This window comes from Cherax quadricarinatus, chromosome 11, assembly GCF_038502225.1.
Source record: "Cherax quadricarinatus isolate ZL_2023a chromosome 11, ASM3850222v1, whole genome shotgun sequence".
NCBI lineage: Eukaryota > Metazoa > Arthropoda > Malacostraca > Decapoda > Parastacidae > Cherax > Cherax quadricarinatus.
This window is the reverse complement of record NC_091302.1, coordinates 5,055,797-5,077,269: the sequence shown is the minus strand read 5'-3', so window position 1 is coordinate 5,077,269 and position 21,473 is coordinate 5,055,797. Positions and strand designations below refer to the sequence as shown.

Genomic DNA, 21,473 nt, shown 5'->3' with positions numbered 1-21,473 from the left:
TTCGGGGGGGGGGGGGGGGGAAGAAGAAGGAGGGGAAGGGATAGCGGGAGCTAGACTGACCCTACCTTAACAAGCAGCCGGCAGTCAAACTATCACTTTCGGGGTGGGGGAAAAAAGGCGGGAATAGGGGGAGCTTGACTTACCCTACCTTAACAAGTAGCCGGCAATGAAACTATCACTTTCGGGGAGGGGGAATAAAGGCGGGAATAGCGGGAGCTTGACTTACCCTACCTTAACAAGTAGCCGGCAATGAAACTATTGTTACTACATGTATTATACTCCCTCGCTACTCCTATCTATTGAACTTTTCCCTCACAATCCCCCATACCAAGACTTATAGTCAAGGAGAATAAGAATAGGCGAGGAAAAAGTTCTAACATATGGAAGTCGCGTAAGGCAAGAAATCTTCTACTGACTGTCACGACTTAACCAGTCAGAGAAATAATTGGATGAACCACTGATATACACACTATAGAACTTAAAAGCCTGGAGTGCCAATGTCCACCTCAAGAGGCGACTGTTGGTTCCCTTAAAAGTTTCTAGGTATATCAAAGGTTTGTGGTCCGTTTCTAAAATGAATTCTTTTCCCAGCAAATAAAATTTAAGTTTGGAGATACCCCACACAAGGGCCAAACATTCCTTTTCTATGGTGGAGTATCTCGTTTCTGCGGGAAGGAGTTTCCGGCTTAGGAAGCATACAGGGAAGGGAGTACCATCATGGTATTGTAGTAGCACCACACCTAAGCCAGTATTGGAGGCATCAGTTCTTAAACAAAATGTTTTATTAATATCTGGAATCTTAAGTATAGGGTCTTTCGAAAAGATACTTTTAATCTCATTAAACTTTTCCCGAGCTACGTCAGAAAGTTCAAGAGGTTCCTTCACAGACTTTTTAAGGAAGTTGGATAAGATGCCTGTAAGATCAGTAAGGTTCGGGATAAACAGTGCATAAAAATTTACAGAACCAAGAAAGCTACGCATGAGCTTCTTGGTTTTGGGGAATTTAAATTCTAATAAAGCTTTGATCTTACTGGGGAGAGGCTGCAGAGAGTTATTAGAAAGTATCAGTCCAAGATATCTAATCTTGTTATACCCAAGGAAGCATTTCTTCGGCTTGGCAGTGAGGCCATGTGAGCGTAACCTACGCAAAACTGATGTTAATGTTTGGATATGTTCGCCCCACGTGGATGTCATTACGTAAATGTTATCAAAATAAACTGAAACATTTGGCATATTACCCAAGACCTTTCTCATCAGTCTCACGTAGGTAGCACAGGCAGTTACCAAACCGAATGGCATAGTTCTATATTGCATCAGTCCTTGGTGTGTAGGAAAAGCGGTGTATTGCTTAAAAGAAGGATCTAACATTACTTGATGATATGCCTGCTCAATATCAATCTCTGAAAAGAAGGAAGCGTCATAAAATTTGTGTAGATCGCTATCTATTAAGGGCATAGGCTCAGCATCCCACCGAGTTATAGCATTAAGGCCTCTGAAGTCAATAGCAAGTCTATATGAATTATCCTCCTTCTTAACCATGACTACTGGTGAACAATATGAAGATACTGAAGGTTCAATGATCTTTAGTTTTAATAATTTGTCTACCTCTCGGTCAAATGCATCCCTAAGGTGAACTGGAACTGGGTATAATTTTCGTTTGATAGGATTGTCCGTCACTAAGTCAATCTTATGGACTACCGTGGAGGTAACACCTGGAATATCAGTAAAGACGTCTGAAAAGTTACTCACACATTGAAGTAGTTCATGTCTCTTATGGTCATCCAAAGATTCATTAATATTAATGTTGGTTGCGTCCGAGTGGTCAAGAGTCACCAAGTCATGTAGTTCTTCATCATAGTCTAAGTTAGAGGTGTCAATTACGCACACCTTACATTCTTCAGTTGTCGTATCAAGTTCGTGTGGAAAAACTAAGTCAAAGTTATTAAGGCAGTTAACCGAATTTCTTCGGTAATATTTCTTAAGGATGTTGATATGATAAAGCTTAGGTTTCCCCTTGACTTCTATGAGGTAGTCAACTTTCCCACAAATTTTTAATACTTTATATGGACCTTTCCATGCTACTAATAATTTATTTGACTTGATCGGCAAAAGTACAAGAACTTCATCCCCTACTTTAAAACTTCTCCTCTGACTTTTGGAATCAAAATAGGTTTTGTACTGGTCCACTGACAAGCTTAGGTTTTTCGAAACTATGTCAGAGGTCTCCTCAAGTTTGGATCTAAGGTCAAGGAGAAACTGGTAAAAAGACTGAACCTCAGCACTCACCTCCTCATTAGTCCATAAGTCATGAAGGATGGATGCAGAGGTCTCCTCAAGTTTGGATCTAAGGTCAAGGAGAAACTGGTAAGAAGACTGAACCTCAGCACTCACCTCCTCATTAGTCCATAAGTCATGAAGGATGGACAATGGGTCTCTGGCCTGTCTACCATAGAGAAGTTCAAAAGGTGAAAACCCCAGAGAGTCACTGGGAACTTCCCTCATGGCAAACAAAGCACAGGGTAGGTAACGATACCACTCCTTAGGTTTAAGGGAGCAAAGTTTCCTTAAAATGGACTTGAGAATCAAATGCTGGCGCTCAATCCTCCCATTACAGCTGGGATGATAGGGTGTGGTGAAGAGAGGCTTCACTCCCAGAAGTTGGTATAGATGTTGCATTAAGTCAGATGTGAATTGTGTCCCACGGTCAGACAAAATTTCTCTAGGGATGCCCACTCTGGAGAAGATGGACAAAAGGGCTTCAGCCACCTCTGTAGTGGTTATGGTCTTTAAGGGTATGGCTTCAGGGAAACTCGAAGCATAATCAACTAATGTTAATATATATCTATGTCTCCCAGATGAAAGTGGAGATAAAGGACCAACGATGTCAATAGCTACTCTTTCAAAAGGTACCGTAAAGACTGGCATTTTGACCATAGGTACTCGCCTGGTACCTCGGGAGGATGACAGTTGGCAAACTTTACACGATCTACAATAGGTAGTGATATCTGAGGACATTTTTGGCCAAAAATAGGTTTCCCTAATTTTATTTAAGGTTTTACGATGCGAGAAATGTCCGGCCACTGGCAGGTCATGAGCCATTTTAAGAACAGTCTCTCTGCATTGACTTGGAACAACTAAGATGGAATAGTCTATCTCATCTGAATTTAATTTGAATACTGACTTGTACAAGATACCTTTTATATATTCAAATTTATATGAAAAGTTTTTCCTCTGGATAACTTGATTTTGTTTAGCAGCATTATGGCAATTCTGAAGAGAAGGGCAATTACGTTGTAAATTGACAAAGGAGTCCTTCGACACATCTAAAGGCTTAAAGTCAGGGAAAATCAAAGGATGGACAGTAGGAGAAGCCTGGGCTTTGGTCTGAGCCCTAGTCAAGACATTTATAGTATCGGAGGTGATACTTCACTTTCATCTAATAAGTGAACCGGTGACCCTACTACCTCGCTTTCGAGAGTAGCATCACTGATTTTTAATCCCACATGAATCTCACGAGACATTGTCTCATCTGAACTTTCGAGGGGCTTCTCTGACTCTACAGAAAGAGGATCTGAAACACCTATGTCCATCTTTGGTGATGAAAGGTCAACCTCAGATGGAAGAATGGCACCTTTTACATTACCTATTAGTAAGGAGCAAGAAGTGATGGGAGCTAGTATGGCTTCAGACCAACCTGTGAACCATTTAGACCTAATGTAACAACGGATGGTAGGAAAAGTGTCCGTACGGCCCAAGTAGTCTGAAAGTATAGCAGAGGAATGAGTTTCTTTAAGGTTAGGGAACAGCTTATCAGAAATGACTATACATGTGCATCCAGTGTCTCGTAAAATGGTAGATACATAAAGTCCATTAACTGTTCCTGAACAGAAGGGTGCTTGGTCATTACAGTCTTTAAAACATCTTCCAACTTTTTGGACCTTCTTAGAAGGACAATCTGGACGTTTATGTCCCTTAACACCACACAAATGACAAACAGGAATAAAAGAAGTCATTTTACTTTCCACTAGAGGCTTTGATTTCTTAAGGTCTGATGAACCCTTGCCCTTAGGGTTCGATCCCTTTAGGTCTTTATAGGAATTGTGAGCCTCAGCATACAGGTCAGCAGCCTCAGCAACTTCCTCAGCTTTAATCAGATTACGTTCTCTGATGAATGTTCGTATCTGATGGGGAAGAGCTGTCAGGAACTGGTCAGCAACCATGAAGTCTCTAAGAGATTCATAACTGCGACCAATTCCTGAACTCTCTATCCAAAAGTCGAACAAACGAAAGAGTGTTACCTGTAACTGCTGAAAGTTCTGGCCAGGCTGTAAGGTGGCATACCTGAAATCTTTCCTGTAAGAATTAGTGGTTTTTTGATATGCTTTAAGGATTGCCTTCTTCAGTAGGTTATAATTACATATGATATCCTGCGACAAAGTTGCATAGATATTCAAGGCTGTACCAGAAAATAACATTCCTAACCTGGTAGCCCAGGTGTCAGCAGGCCATTCACAGAGGGTAGCGGTATTTTCAAACCTGATAATGTATGAAGTTATGTCTTCCCCCTCTGTGAAGGGAGGTAAATTAGGTGTTGGAATATGTGCACTGACTGCACGTTGTTCCATTACTCCTTCCTCTAATTGTTGTTGTGTAAAAGTTAACTTTTTATTCTCTAATTCAAGGCGAGATTTTTCGAGCTCACTATCCTTTTCTCTCTCTATTAACTCAAGTTCTCTAGCTTTTTCCTCAACTTCTCTATCCTTTGCTCTTTCCTCAAGTTCTCTTATTTTAGCCTGTTCCTCACGTATTTTAGCCTGTTCCTCACGTATTTTAGCCTGTTCCTCACGTATTTTAGCCTGTTCCTCACGTTCTCTAGCTCTTTCTTCACGATCAAGTCTATCACGCTCCTTTTTGTCTTCTCTTTCTCTTTCTGTCTTTCTTGGATTTCTCTCTCAATTCTCTCTCTCTCCTTTTTCTCCTGTCTTTCAAGGTCCTCTTTCTCCTTTTTCTCTTCTCTTTCGATTCTCTCTCTCTCCTTTTTCTCTTCTCTTTCGATTCTCTCTCTCTCCTTTTCTTCTTCTCTTTCCCTTTCTGTCTCTCTTCTCTCTCTTTCAAGTCTTTCCTGGATCTTAGCACTAATGAAAGATTCTAAATTTTTCCCTGTTATTCCTAACTTACTTCCAGCGTTCATCCAAAACTGGTATTCCTCCATGCTTGCAAGAATAACTTTAACTATCAGGGGAAATGAAACGGGTATTAAAGAAAACGGAGGGTTCAATTCCTGCTCCGCTCAAACTGTAAATAAACCAGAGGGCTCGATCCCTGCTTCAATTAAACAATATGTATTAATTAAAACGAAGGGTTCTATGCCGGCTCCAAGCAAACAGTAAGTAGAATGGGGTCACTTGACCATCCAATCTTCTCACCAACAAATCAAGAGTGTCCTATGACAGTTCCCTTGATATAATAAAGAGCTCAATGAAACAAATTGTCACTGGAAAATCTTGGGTCCCTAGAGTCTAATCCTCCAAAGTGTTTCAAGCTCACACAAAAATAGATGTCAGAATTAACTAGTATTCCTGCCTTGACTTGACTTACAATAAATTGAGACCATAACAATCACCAAATCTTTTAAATACCTGTACTGTAGTCCTACCATAGAGAATGATTACTCATGGCTGGTGGTAACCGTCTGTGGTATGCGGCGTTGAAGTTCCAATGGTAGATTCGAGATGGAGTTGAATCTTGATTCAGTAGAGTTGATCCTGGCAAGGTCGCCACTTGTGAAGGCTTACTCAGCCCTGTAACAACTTCAGACAGTATTACCAAGGCTGGCTCTTCCTCAGGAAAATTAATGTATAGAAAAAGAATAAAAACTGACAAACATAAACACTTTATTATTTAGAAAATATAAAATATAAAACACTTAAATATGAAATATTAATCCTACATTAAAGAAAATGAAAAATATAAATGATAACTGAATTCAACGCTAATATAAAACTTGGGTGTCTGGTGTTGGTGACACTGCTTGTTGAAATCGTAGCCGTTGCCGATGATGGGGGGGGTCGCAGGTGTTGGTTACAACCCACTGGCTAGTTCTTCACAGTATAGCCTTGAGTATTCTATCCCGATGACAGGAAAGCAGGTTCTTTACCGCTGCAATGATGAGGGGTTACATCCTGCAATTTCATACAGGTGCACAGGTAATTAAATCCAAAAAGGGGAAGTCTCAGGACGTTAGTCCATCTCCATCAGTTTTACTCGTTGATTGGCAGGTGACCCTCTCTGTCATCCAAGCTGGAAAGATAGACAGGTTACCCACTGCTTAAGAAATCACTCTCCATGATAAGTACAATACCTAAAAGATGTGGTGATTATTACAACAGTCAACTTAGAGCAAAACCGAAAGGACTAAGTTTATTATTGGTCAAAAGTGAAGCTTTCAACCAATAAATCCACTAGAATACAAGGCAGGCATGTACTTACAGTAGTGCTGGGAGCTGTGAGTCTAGTGATTACTGTTTGGACCGGAGCCCCACACGTCACCTTTCGGGGGGGGGGGGGGAAGAAGAAGGGGAAGGGATAGCGGGAGCTAGACTGACCCTACCTTAACAAGCAGCCGGCAGTCAAACTATCACTTTCGGGGTGGGGGAAAAAAGGCGGGAATTGGGGGAGCTTGACTTACCCTACCTTAACAAGTAGCCGGCAATGAAACTATCACTTTCGGGGAGGGGGAAAAAAGGCGGGAATAGCAGGAGCTTGACTTACCCTACCTTAACAAGTAGCCGGCAATGAAACTATTGTTACTATATACTCCCTCGCTACTCCTATCTATTGAACTTTTCCCTCACATATCATCATATTGAAGCACTACTCTGCAAGCCTCCTGACAGCAGGAACGGATTAATTGGATTTCCATTATTTCTTATAGGGAAAATTAATTCGGCTAACAATAAAATCGGTTAAGGACAAGCTCTCTGGAACGTATTAAAATCGTTACCCGAGGGTCCACTGCATTATGTTATTATATGTATTATTATATCATTATTGTATTATATTATTATTGTACTGGGGAAGCGTTAAACCCTTAGGATTATACAGCGCCTGTGGAGGAAGGGGATGGAAGGTATTCAGGCTTAATTTAGGGAACTGGAGCACAGATACAATTCCCTAGATCAGGAGCCCCTCACCAGCATCAAGGAACCTCCCTTGAGGGGGAAGCTCGCATCCTGAATGTTGGCTTGGGTCACTCGTAAGCCAAGGTTCCACTGTATAGTGTTCTTTATAAAGTCATGAACTAACATATTCAGACTTGGATTATCTAATGTTTTACTGAAGGGCAACCAGAGAAGTTTCAATTACCAAATGTGTTTCTCCCTCAGTGGCTTTCCCCACATCCAATCATCTCTTTTATTCAATGAATGTTAATATTAACCAATTTAGAGTAAAATATTAGACATGTGGTCTCTGATACACAAAATCTGTTACGAAAATTTATTTTAATTTGTTGTAGTTTTTGAACTATAGTATCGGTATGCCTCTGGGAAGACAGTGATGAAGTGTGTGATGATGAAAGTGTTTCTTCTTTTTATTGGGTCACCCTGCCTAAGGGGAAAATGGTTGATAAAATTAATTTTGTATTATCTGTAGGGATGCCTGTAACTGTTGTGCCTTTTCTCTGATGGTTGTCGCATTCATCCCTATGTACCTGTTGTAGTCCTGGATCCCTTCCATCAGCAAAGGTTATATATTTTCCACTAGCAGGTTTCTCCATGAACAATAGGTTACAAGATTATGTGGAAGGAACAATTTATTCACAATTAACCCTTTGACTGTTAACGCCATATAAATACGTCTTACGCGCCACTGTTTCTGACATATATATACTCAATAATTCTAGCGGCTTCAAATCAAGCAGGAGAAAGCTGGTAGGCCCACATGTGAGAGAATGGGTCTGTGTGGTCAGTGTGCACCACATAAAAAAATCCTGCAGCACACTGTGCGTAATGAGAAAAAAAAACTGATCGTTTTTTTTTTTGGATTAAAATGCTGATTTTGAGGTGTATTTTCGTATAGTATTTATCGTTGTATTCGCATTTTCATGGTCTTAGGTGATAAAATGGAAAACATATTACAGAAATAGAGATGATTTTCATTACTTTGACGATGAAAACGACCTTGAAACTGAGCTCAAAGTAGCGGATATGTTCGATTTTTACCAATGTTCAGGAGTAAACAAATCACACCACACGTCCAATACATGTCAACTGGGGAGTCTAATATTCTTTCACTAGTGCACTGATATTATTTATACCATTTTTACAATAATGCAGTAGTCTGCATAACAGTAAATTTTGTATTTTTTTGTATGAATAAAAAATCAAAATAGAAAGCAATAATAATATAAGAGGGGCCTAGAGATGTGACTAATGAACAGAGGATATGTTATTTTAGTGCCAAGAATGTCTATATTGTTTATTCTGGACCCTATTTTGAAATTGGCATCTTTTTTAATTTGCATGAAATTGGCCAAATTGCCAATTTCTGACCACTATATTGGGTAGTTCAAATTGGTAAATGGGCAGTTTCTTGTACTCAGCTGATAGATAAAATGGAGTTCTAAAGAAATAGCTATGAGTTTGGTCAACTGGAACAACGAAACTGGCTGAAAACAGCGCTCAAAGTCAGCGAAATCGCCGATACACATATGTTGCCGAGACCGCTAACTTCGCGGGAGCGTAAGTCCGTGAGTTTTTGACCAAATCTCGAACTTTTGGTGTCATTACCATCGGGAAAAGATTCTCTATCATTTCATAAGAATTTTTTTTTTTTTTTTTAAATTTATCGACATAGAATGACAGTTTCAGAAAGGGGCCTGCGACAGTCAAAGGGATAACCCACAATTTAGAAAGGAAACTTTGGAAATTTTGTTCCATCCTAAACCATTATCTCTAGAGCCAATAGTGTTGAACACCAGACATGAGTTTATATTATTTGTTCACTAGGTCTTATTGAGCATACTGTCAACTCAGTAATCCCTTACAACAGCCCAAAGCATAAGCTCCCACACCATTCTCAAGATGCCCAAAGCATAAGCTCACATACCATTCTCAAGATGCCTAATAATCTAACTTTCAAAACTCAATACTTTCTTTGCTTTTAGGCATCAAGCATCTAGGCATTCTGAGCTTTTAATAATATACAATTTGCAAATGCCTTCACTGGCTCAGTTTCTTGTTTCCTAAAACCAAGGCTCACATCAGCTAAAAACAGGAATCAAAAACATCTCTCGCCAAGGCAGGGTGACCCAAGGATGAAACACATTTACCAATATTCACTCAACTACAGTTCTTCCAGAAATGTGCTGACATCACAATCAGATTACCCCTCCAATATTCAGTTGCTGTTGTCAGAGAAATTTAAATTTAATTTAATAATTCACATTAAGCGCTAAACCCATGTGGGTCATACAGCACAAGACATGGTGAAGGTTTGATCCTTCCTCTGCTGAGATGCACTTCCCTTTTATACTCACATATCCCCTATTGGTTAGTACAAATGGAAAGCGCATCTGTCTTTCACTCAGCAAACAAGCCTCCATCATGTCTTGTGTGGAATAACCCACATGGATTTAGCGCTTAATATGAATTAAATTAAAATTTCTTGGACAATTAATTAACAGCAACAGAATAGTGGAGATGGTTTTGATTACTATTTTTAGCTGTGTGAATCTTCGCAATATAACCCACTTCTATCATTACGGACATCAATGTTAAATATCAAACACAAGCAAATCTTACATTATGTAGAAGTTTTCAAGGTGTCCATCATAGATCTTTGACTTCTGTATTTTCTTCAGCGTTAATATCAGCTTTGCTACAGAGTCCGTGAATACATTCCTAGAAAACTCGTACAGCACCTGCAAACATTTACTTATCAGTATAACAAATATGTAACAATTATCATGACTTCATTCATTAGAGGTTTGCCGGTACTTCCGGCCCGGGTCTTCTCCATATGGTGACATGACTAAAATATATATTTCATTTATGATGTTCATTGAAGAACACATTTTAAAGTTAATAATTTCTGAATAAATGCATTATGACATCAATAATTAACAAGAATCATCGGTCACACCGACATTATTTGCTGTGTTTAACGAAAAGTAATGCATTGTACAATACTACATCAGCCGGCTCCTAATGCAAAAATTATAGTATAGCAAAAAATTACCAGAAAAAATGGGAGGGGATATTACATTGAATTTCAAAAAAAGTATTTTAGTTTCTTGTGAATGACTACAGCACTTGTTATCAATGTGAAGTGCTCAGCTCATAATAGAAATACAGGCTAGGGAATGGGAAGTAATCAGATTTGATCCAAAGAAAGAAAGAGTAGCTCTAATTTCTAAGATCAAGAGCCCTTCGCTAGCACCAAGCACCCTCATGAACAATTACTACTACCAAACAGAAATTAATTTTTTCACAACACATAACAAAATCGACAAAACAAAAAAAACAGGTTAAACAATAAATTCATACAAATGACTGAAACAAAAATACACAGGAAATACAAGTTAGACAAGACATATGATTACTATATCCCATAAGCTGCACCTAAACAGGATGTAAATACTGTACCAAATATGTTGTTATTGTTGTATCTCAGCAATGTCCTGTGTACTGCTACATGTGAAGAATTACCTAATCCATAATCTAACCAAATTATGCTTATACATGTAACAGTAAAATTAATACACAGGAGACTATACTCTTTCCTAGTGTCAGTCAATATACCCAACCCATCCCAGTTTGGATTCAGGTCAAATAAAAGCACAAATAATGCAATTATAAAAATACTAGATTTACTTTATTCATCTCTTGAAAATAGAGAATATTCATTGGGGTCTCTTTATAGACCTTAGGAAAGCTTTCGATACTGCAGACAACAATACACTGCACCTTAAACTAAAGCATTATAGTATCAAGGGAATAACCGCATCAACACGATCTATCAACAAAGGGGTGCCTCTTGGCCCTCTGGTTTTCCTTATACAGTAGGGCCCCGCTTTTCGGCATTTCGCCTTACGGCGTTCTGCTAATACGGCGATCTCAAATTATAACCAAAACTTTCTATATGGCAAGTGACTTTTCAAATACGGCACAGGCCACCCGGTTTGTTTACATTCCCCATGAGCACATCTCTCTATTATGTAACAATAATCACTCTTGGGCACATTAAATATCTAATTTTACATCAATACAGACATTTTCACTAATCCATCTATGATATTTTCTTCAAAATTATATAAGAAACATGTTACATAGCATATAAACATGTTTATATGCTATGGAGGTGTGGTTGCCGGGTGGAGGGAAAACATTACGAAATACGTACTAATAATAATCACTCTTGGGCACATTAACCCTTTCAGGGTCGACATGCCCTCTCAGAGACTTGTTTTCAGGGTCGGCCAAATTTCAAAAAAAAAAAAAATTATTTTTTCTTATGAAGAGATAGAGAATCTTTTCCCGATCATAATGACATCAAAAGTATGAAATTTGATCGAAAACTTGCGGAATTATGCTCTCACAAAGTTAGCGGTCTTGATGATGTTTACGCATCGGCGATTTTGCCCACTTTGAGCCCTGTTTTCGGCCAATTCAGTGTACTTGTCGACAAAAATCATAACTATTTTGCTAGAACTCCATTTTTTCTATCAAATGAGTACAAGAAACCACCCATTTACCAATTTCAACTATCCAATACAGTGTTCAGAATTTAGCAATTTTGCCAATTTCACACAAATTTCAAAAGATGCCAATTTCCGAATAGGGTCCAGAATAAAGAAGAAAGACATTCCTGGCACTAAAATAACATTTCCTCTGCTCATTAGTCACGTCCCCACACCCCTCTTACATTCTTTTGCTTTCCACTTTGAATTTTTATTCTCACAAAAAAATAGATTTACTGTTATGCAGAGTACTGCATTGGTGTAGAAATGGTATGAATAATATCAGCGCACTTGTGAAAGAATATTAGACTCACCAGTTGAAGTGTATTGGACGCATAGCATGATTTGTTTACTTTTGAACTTTGGTAAAAATCGAACAGTTCTGCTAATTTGAGCTCAATTTCAAGGTACTTTTCTTTGTAAAATTAGTCAAAATCATCTCAATTTCTGTAATATGTCTTCCATTCTATAAAAATGAGACTAGGAAAACTAGAGTACAACAATAAATACCATAGGAAAATACAGTGCAAAGTCGCTGTTTTAATACAAAAACATGGTCAAAGTTTTTTTTTTTCTCATTATGTACTGTGTGCTGCAGGGTTTTTTTTTATACTGCACACACTGACCCCCTAGGCCCATTCTTTCATGTGTAGGCCTACCAGCTTTCTCTCACTAGATTTGAGGGCGCTAGAATTTAGGCATACTAGTACGTCAAAAACCCTGGGTCGTAAGCCATACTAGTACGGCCGAAACCCTGAAAGGGTTAAATGTCTTATTTTACTTTGATACAGACATTTTCATTAATCCATCTATATTTTCTTCAAAATTATATAAGAAACACGTTACATAACACAAACATTTTGTTTATGTACTATGGAGGTGTGGTAGCCGAGTGGAGAGAAAACATTGTCACTCCCTTTAACCCTTTGAGGGTTTTGGTCGTACTAGTACGTCTTACGGGTAGGGGTTTTTGACGTACTAGTACGCATAAATTCTAGCGGCCTCAAATCTAGTGGGAGAAAGCTGGTAGGCCTTCATATGAAAGAATGGGTCTATGTGGTCAGTGTGCACAGTCTAAAAAAAATCCTGCAGCACACAGTGCATAATGAGAAAAAAAAAAACTTTGACCATTTTTTTGGAATAAATCAGCGACTTTGCAGTGTATTTTCGTATGGTATTTATTGTTGTATTCTAGTTTTCTTGGTCTCATTTTATAGAATGGAAGACATATTACAGAAATTGAGATGATTTTGACTGGTTTTACAATGAAAGGTGCCTTGAAATTGAGCTCAAATTAGCAGAAATGTTCGATTTTTACCAAACTTCAAAAGTAAACAAATCGTGCCAAGCGTGCAATACACGTCAACTGGTGAGTCTAATATTCTTTCACAAGTGCACCAATAATATTTATACCATTTTTTACACTAATGCAGTAGTCTGCATAACAGTAAATCTTATACTTTTTGTGAGAATAAAAATTCAAAGTGGAAAGCAAAAGAATATAAGAGGGGCCTTGAGACGTGACTAATGACTAGAGGAAATGTCATTTTAGTGCCAGGAATGTCTTTCTTGTTTATTCTGGACCCTATTCGGAAATTGGCATCTTTTGAAATTTGTGTGAAATTGGCAAAATTGCTAAATTCTGACCACTGTACTGGATAGTTGAATTTCATAAATGGGTGGTTTCTTGCACCCATTCGATAGAAAAAATGGAGTTCTAGCGAAATATTCATGTTTTTTGTCGACTAGTACAGTGAAATTGGCCGAAAATGGGGCTCAAAGTGGGCAAAATCGCCGATGCGTAAACATCGCCGAGACCGCTAACTTTGCGAGAGCATAATTACGTGAGTTTTCTATCAAATTTCAAACTTTTGGTGTCTTTATGATCGGGAAAACATTCTCTATCTTTTCATAAGAGAAAATAATTTTTTTTTTTTTAAATTTGGCCGACCCTGAGAACGAGTTTCGGAGAGGGCCTGTCGACCCTCAAAGGGTTAATACATAACGTTTTTGTTTACAATTCTCAGCTTGAGTTATTCATCACTTCTCCCTTTGTTTATGATGACATCTAAAGGCAGTTGTTAGAAACAATTAAAGTCAGTGAACATGGTATGTCGATGGTAATAATACGGCTCTGGGCCACATTAAATATCGTGTAGCTATGTAGCCCAGGTGGACTACATACCTACATTATTATTATAACCGATAATTATACGTATGTGTACCTGTACCTAAGTAAACTTACACACTGTGCTGGCACGCAGGTACACATTAAAATCACTAAGAGTGTCTTATTAGTCTTGAAGATGCCATATTAATGATAATGATAATAATGATAACACAATAATAATCACTCTAAGGAGCATTAAATATCGTATAAAATGTTAATACGTATAGACATTTTGCTTAATCCGTCTAAATACACCCCACAGTGCAATAAATTAACATAAATATGGGATGTGGTAGCCAGGTGGCTTGTAGGACTTGTGGTAGCTAGATGACTTGTAGGACTTGTGGTAGCCAGGCAACTTGTGGTAGCCAGGCAACTTGTAGGACTTGTGGTAGCCAGGCAACTTGTAGGACTTGTGATGAAGACCAGACACGTTCATCTGATTTGTGTACATTATGTGTGGGTGGGGTGGGGAGGGCTGCCCTTCCTGGCTACCCAACCTGACTTCATATAAATAAAACTCACCTCTCACCCTACATTAAGACTACAAATATTTTAAGGTAATTAATGAGTGTACTATATATGCATTTTATCGCTCTAGGGAGCTTAATGTCATAGTAGGTACAAGTGGCCAGGCAGGATGCCATACCTCCCACACGACTTTCTACAAATAAATACTTTTCACCTCTCACCCTACATTAAGACCATTAGGACTACAAATATTTAAGTAATGCATCTTCTGTATATGCATTTTATCGATCTATGGAACTTTAACTCCTTGACTGTCGCAACCCCTAATCCTGAGGTGTCTCCTGGTGTCGCAAAATTTAAAAAAAAAAAAAAAAAAAAAAAATCTTTTCCTGATTGTAATCACACCAAAAAAACGAAATTTGATGGAAAACTGACGGAATTACGCTCTCGCGAAGTTAGCGACCTCGGCAATATTTACAAATCGGCGATTTCGCCCACTATGAGCCCTATTTTCGGCTAATTCCATTGTTTCAGTCGACCAAACTTATAGCTATTTCTTTAGAACTCCATTTTTTCTATCGATTGAGTACAAGAAATTGCCCATTTACCAATTTCAACTACCCAATAACGTGGTCAGAAATTTGCAATTTGGCCAATTTCACAAAAATTAAAAAATAAGACAATTTCAAAATAAAGTCCAGAATGAACAATGCAGACATTCCTGGCTCTAAAATAACATTTTCTTTGTTCATCAGTCATGTCTCCAGGCCCCTCTGATATTACTCTTGCTTTCTATTTTGAATTTTTATTCAAACAAAAAATAGATTTACTATTATGCAGACTACTCCAATACTGTAATAATTGTATAAATAACATCAACCCATTCATGACTGCATATTAGAATGGCTAGTCGGACATTTATTGGACAATGACATCATTTGTTTACTTTTGAACATCGACAAAAATCAAACATTTCCCCTACTTTGAGCTCCATTTCCAGGTTCTTTTTATAGTAAAATCAATCAAAATCACCTCTATTTCTATAATATGTTTTCCATTCTATCAAATGAGACCAAGAAAATGAGAATACAACCATAAATACTATATGAAAATAGACCACAAATTCGGCATTTTAATTAAAAAAAAGGTCGAAGTTTTTTTTTCTCATTATGCACTGGGTGCTCTAGGAGTTTTTTTATATGGTGCACACTGACCACACAGACCCATTCTCTCACATGTGGGCCTATCAGCTTTCTCCTTCTTGATTTGAAGCCGCTAGAATTTATGAGTATATATACGTCAAACACGGTACCTCGTAAGATGTACATGTATATATACGGCCGCGACAGTCAAAGGGTTAAGCATCGTAGTATAGTATGTGTGAGTGGGGTGGCCAGGAGGGCTACCACACCTGACTTCTTAGAGTAAATACTACTCACCTTTTGCCCTACATTAAGACTACAAATATTTTGAGGTAAATAATGAGTGTACTCTGTGTGTATTTTACTTTTTAATGCCTAGTTCTATTGCTAACTTAATATATGTTAGTTTAAACTTGTTATCTGGCATTTATATGTATTTATAAATGGAAAAAATGGAGTTCTGCTTTCCAGCGAAGTCTGCTTTCTGGCAGTAGCCTGGAACCTAACCTACCGAATAAGTGGGGCCCTACTGTATACATCAAAGATCTTCAAAATGTATCTCAACTTAGACCTGTACTGTTTACAGATGACAACTTCATTACTTCATTACATTACTATATACCTAAAACAGCACTACTTATATTATACCACCCTTTAATCTATCCCTATCACACCTATGCCATTTGTGCATGAGGATCCACTACTGTAAATCATCTAGAGCCAACAAAAACTCAACAAAAACCAGCTGTGTGTATGAACACCCAGTCTAGTGCCAGGCAACACACTCTCCCACTCTTCAAAAGTTAAATTTACTTAATATACATAAAATTCACTCATACTACTGTTTATACTATACAGGGGCGTTGACCCCCGGAATACCCTCCAGGTAGACCCTCCAGGTAGGTAGTACCCTGAAACTCTTTTTTGACAGCGGCAACAGAACTCAGACACAAAAATCTCTATGATATTCCTCCGTGTCTGACTCAGCCTTATGTAAAAACTCAATACACGTAACAGGATCTAAAATACGGAACTCTTTGCCCGAAGATTCCAGAGGTTCCCTGTCTGCCAACCATTTCAAAACTAGTGTCAAAAACCACCTCCTTATCCTGATGTGATCCTGGCAACAATTTATTATGCCAAACATATCTTAAAACCCTGTCCTCCATCCAATATTGTTCCTGTTCTTGTTCCATTTTTCTTCCATTCTTATATATTAAAAGACAGACATATACTATCTACTCATATTGTGTATCAGTTCAGATAACCAGCTTCACTCTTATTATAATACTCATCAAAATTATTATATTGAATGACTGAATGCTTTTAACCCTTAAACTGTCCAAACGTAGATCAACGTTTGCATGCATAGTGCTCCAAACGTAGATCAACGTTTTATTTTTCATTCCTTCAAATTTGGCACAATACGCTTGAGTCGCCTAGACATTAAAGAATGGGCCTGTGCACTCAGTATGCGCACTATTAAAAAATCTGGGAGCACTTAGTACCTTGTGGGAGCACCAGTTCAACTGAGTACCAGCTAAAGCAAACAACCTGGCAAACACCAGGAATTCACTGATGCCATGTCGCATTAACACTCCCATTTTAAGAGGAAAGTAAAAACAGGTTAGATAAATACAAGAGTGAGTGTGGGTGGGTGTGAGTTGGACCTGACTAGCTTATGCTAGTCAATGGATGTGACCTGACTAGGTGGGTCATTTGTCTAAGCCGGGGGGGAGGGGGAGTGTGGCATGTACCTGCCTTGCGTGGGCCAGTAGGCCTGCTGCAGTGTTCCTTCTTATGTTCTTATGTATTCGGTAGGCTGGCCAGCTGGCTTGTTTTGGCTGTCTCTGGCTGTCTGTCTGTCTATATCTCTATCTGTCTATATATCTGTCTATCTGTATCTCTGTCTATCTATATCTCTGTCTCACATGTACACAAGAAGTTATTATACATAGTGTAAATTACCTAGGATAATCCAAAAATTCCAGGCAAAGATAGACAGACAGACAAATAGATAGATAGATAGACAGAGACAGACAAATAGACAGAAACATGTTTGTGGGTATAAGTGAAAACAAATAAAGCCAGGGCTCCCCAAGCACCCATTTATCAAATGTCACCGAGCTGATAACAGATGTCATAACACGATTCTTCAAGGAGTTTGATATCCTATACTCGAGGCAGACAGAAAGACAGACAAGCAGAGACAGATAGACAGGCAGATGGATAAACAGAGACAGATAGATAGATAGACAGGAAGACAGGCAGACAGATAGACAGATAGATAAATAGACAGAGAAACAAGACATGTTTGTGTGCAACAGTCATAACAAATACAGCTAGGGTTAGCTGGAGCAGTGGGCAGTCATCAAATGTCACTGGGCTGTCAACAGTATAGGGATGCCTTTCATAACAACATGCTTCAAGATATATGCCAGGATATCTAAAACATTGCTGGCACCTATAAATATTTTGTATATATTTCTAGACAATAGTAAATAACCCAGGCAGGTGTAGATGTTCACTTGTTAATGTGATTGTGAATATTTGAGCACTATTTCAGTACCTAATATTAGAGTCAGAACAAAGATTAGCTATTATAAATTGTAATTATCAGAAGATAAAAAATATATAAATTAAAACAAAAATGAGAACAAAAGGTATATCGGCAACACTTTTGCAAGTGGCAGGGGTCGATGTTGCCGTCAGGTGAGCATCCAGAACGGTCTTATATCTCGAAAAATACTGACCCTAATTTTTTTTTTTAATTCTATAACATGTAGAAAAATGTGCTATTCACTTTAAAAGAAAAACAAATTTTTTTAGTTTTCAAAATATTCAGAGCGCCATGCGAGTGAACATAGATCTACGTTTGGACAGTTTAAGGGCTAATATACTAGCATAATCAAAATACAGTGGTCCCTCGTTTTTCGTAGTCCTCGGGAATCATAGATTTCGAAAATCATAGGGATATTTTCGTATAAACATGGGCTCGCTAACCATAGGTTGACTCGCGAATAGTAGTTCGTCAGGGACGCATACGCACGGTGTGAGCCGGGGCGGCCTCCCTACCCAGCCAGTCTGGCATTGTTTACCAGTTAGCGAAGATCCCCTCACGTGCTCCTACGAAATATTTCATAATATTCCACTCATTTTAGTGCTTGCAAGTACTAAATAAGCTACCATGGCTCCAAAGAAAGCTCCTAGTGCCAAGCCTGTGGTAAAGAAGGTGAGAAATACGATTGAATTTAAGAAAAACATCATTGAACAATATGAAAGTGGCACAAGTGCGGCCAAACTGGCCAGGATGTATAAGAAACTCTACGCAACCATATGTTCCATAGTGGCCAAGAAAAAGGAAATCAAGGATGCTGTTGTTGCAAAGGGGGTAACTATGCTGACAAAAAAGAGATCACCAATACTCGAAGAGGTTGAGAAGTTATTATTGATGTGGATAAATGAGAAACAATTAGCAGGAGATAGTCTTATGACTTTGATTATTTGTGAAAAGGCTAGGCAGTTGCACAACGATCTGGTAACGAAATTGCCTGCAAATAGTGTTGATATGAGTGAATTTAAGGCCAGCAAAGGTTGGTTTGAGAGATTTAAGAACCGTACTGGCATACACAGTGTGGTAAGGCATGGTGAGGCTGCCAGTTCGGACCACAAGGCGGCTGAAAAATATGTGCATGAATTCAAGGAATACATAGAGGCTGAAGGACTGAAACCTGAACAAGTGTTCAATTGTGACGAAACAGGTCTCTTTTGGAAGAAAATGCCAAAGAGGACCTTCATTACACAGGAGGAAAAGGCAATGCCAGGACACAAGCCTATGAAAGACAGGCTGATGCTCATGTTCTGTGCTAATGCTAGTGGGGATTTCAAAGTGAAGCCGTTACTAGTGTACCATTCTGAAAATCCCAGAGTGTTCAGGAAAAACAATGTTATGAAGAGTAAATTGTGTGTGTTTTGGAAATCTAATAGTAAGGCATGGGTCACGAGGGAAATTTTCGTCGAGTGATTCAATGAAGTGTTTGGCCCTAGTGTGAAGAATTACCTCCTGGAAAAGAAATTGGATCTCAAGTGCCTGCTAGTAATGGACAATGCACCTGCTCATCCTCCAAACTTGGATGACCTAATTTTCGAGGAGTTTGGGTTCATCACAGTAAAGTTCTTGCCCCCGAATACCACTCCTCTCCTCCAGCCCATGGACCAGCAGGTCATTGCAAACTTTAAAAAACTCTACACCAAAGCAATGTTTCACAGGTGCTTGACTGTGACCACAGACACTCACTTGACCCTAAGGGAATTTTGGAGAGAACACTTCAGCATCCTCCATTGCATAACCCTTATAGGTAAGGCTTGGGAGGGAGTGACTACCAGGACTTTGAACTCTGCTTGGAGAAAATTCTGGCCAGATTGTGTTGACAAGAGGGATTTTGAAAGGTTTGGGGCTGACCCTGATGAGCCTATGACAGTTGTGAAATCAATTGTGGCACTGGGGAGTTCCATGGGGTTGGATGTGAGTTTGGAGGATGTGGAAGAGTTGGTGGAGGACCACAACAAAGAGCTAACCACTGAGGAGCTGCAAGAGCTTCAGCAGGAACAGCAACAGATCGCAGCTCAGAATCTTGCTGCAGAGGAGGAGGGAGATGGAAGAAGGTGCTTTCTTCAGAAATTAAAGAGGTTTTTGCTATGTGGGGTAAGATGGAAAGCTTTATGGAGAAACATCACCCTGACAAGGTTGTTGCAAGCCATCTTGGCAACATGTACAGTGACAAAGTCTTGGGCCATTTTAGGGAAGTATTAGAGATCCCAGAACAGAGCTCTCTCCAAAGTTATTTTGCAAGACAGGACTCCAGTGACTCTCAAGGTGGTCCTAGTGGCATTAAGAAACAGAGAAAAGAAGCAACCCCAGAAAAGCAATTGGTACTTGAGGTGTTGATGGAAGGGGATTCCCCTTCCAAACTGTAAACAATCCAATCTCTCTCCTCCTCCAGTCTCCCATACACTAAGAAGAATCTCCAATAAAGGTAAGTGTTATGCTGTTAATGTTTCATTGATCATTTCCCATTGTATTGTTTATGTACTACATCTATATTTCACCTAAAAAATTTTTTTGTTTTAATACTTCTGGGTGTCAGGAACAGATTAATTGTATTTATATTATTTCTTATGGGAAAAATTGATTCGAAAATTGTAGATTTCGATAATAGTAGCAACTCCAGGAACGGATTAACTACGAAAAACAAGGGACCACTGTATTCTTATTTATGTATGTACCTTCCTATAATATTATCTGCTTCATACGCATTTCAGTCAATTTCACTGAATTTATATTACTGTGAATATCGTTAATATCTTGTATAAAAAGTAAAATACTTTCTCATCACATTTTGTAATAATTCAGGATACTAGTTTTACTCTTATTGTACAGAGGAACCTCAGTACTCGAACAGCTCCCTACTCGAACAAAACTCAGCACTCAACCAAACAAACATGACCAGCCAGAACTTCACTGTAAAGCAGTATTTCGTGTTTCATTGCATTTTTTAGTGTTCTTTTTATATTATTTGTATAAGTCCCCATGGGGCCTTCTAGAATGAATTAAGTTCGAGCATCAAGGTTCCACTACATTTTTTTTTTCTAAAGAATTTTTACTTTGAAATACAGCTAGAATTTTAATATACAGTAGACTGTTGTTTAACATGGTAGTTACATTCCTGAAAAAGCTGTGTTAGACAAACTGAAGAACTTATGGGAAAATTAGGGTTACGTTCCTGGGAGCCCCCAAAAAGCCAAACAACTTTTTTTTAGACCTCCAGATCTTACAAAATAAAAGTGATTTGGGATAGTAGTTCACTGTCATGATATATTACTGCTTAAGACTACAAATGCAATAGAAATAATAGTATTTCTTACCTTAACCCTTTGAGGGTTTTCGTCG

The 21,473-nt window shown here is 38.6% G+C and overlaps 1 protein-coding gene across 3 annotated transcripts in view; it reads right to left on the bottom strand.

Annotated features, from left to right (window-relative positions):
- Helz (Helicase with zinc finger) overlaps positions 1 to 21,473 on the bottom strand; it is a 132,184-nt gene that overhangs the window by 96,438 nt on the left and 14,273 nt on the right. For all 3 annotated transcript variants that reach the window (XM_053775214.2, XM_053775216.2, XM_053775215.2), the window contains exon 2: positions 9,804 to 9,922. The gene's annotated coding sequence lies outside the window, so the exon portion shown is untranslated. The remainder of the gene's footprint in view (positions 1 to 9,803; positions 9,923 to 21,473) is intronic.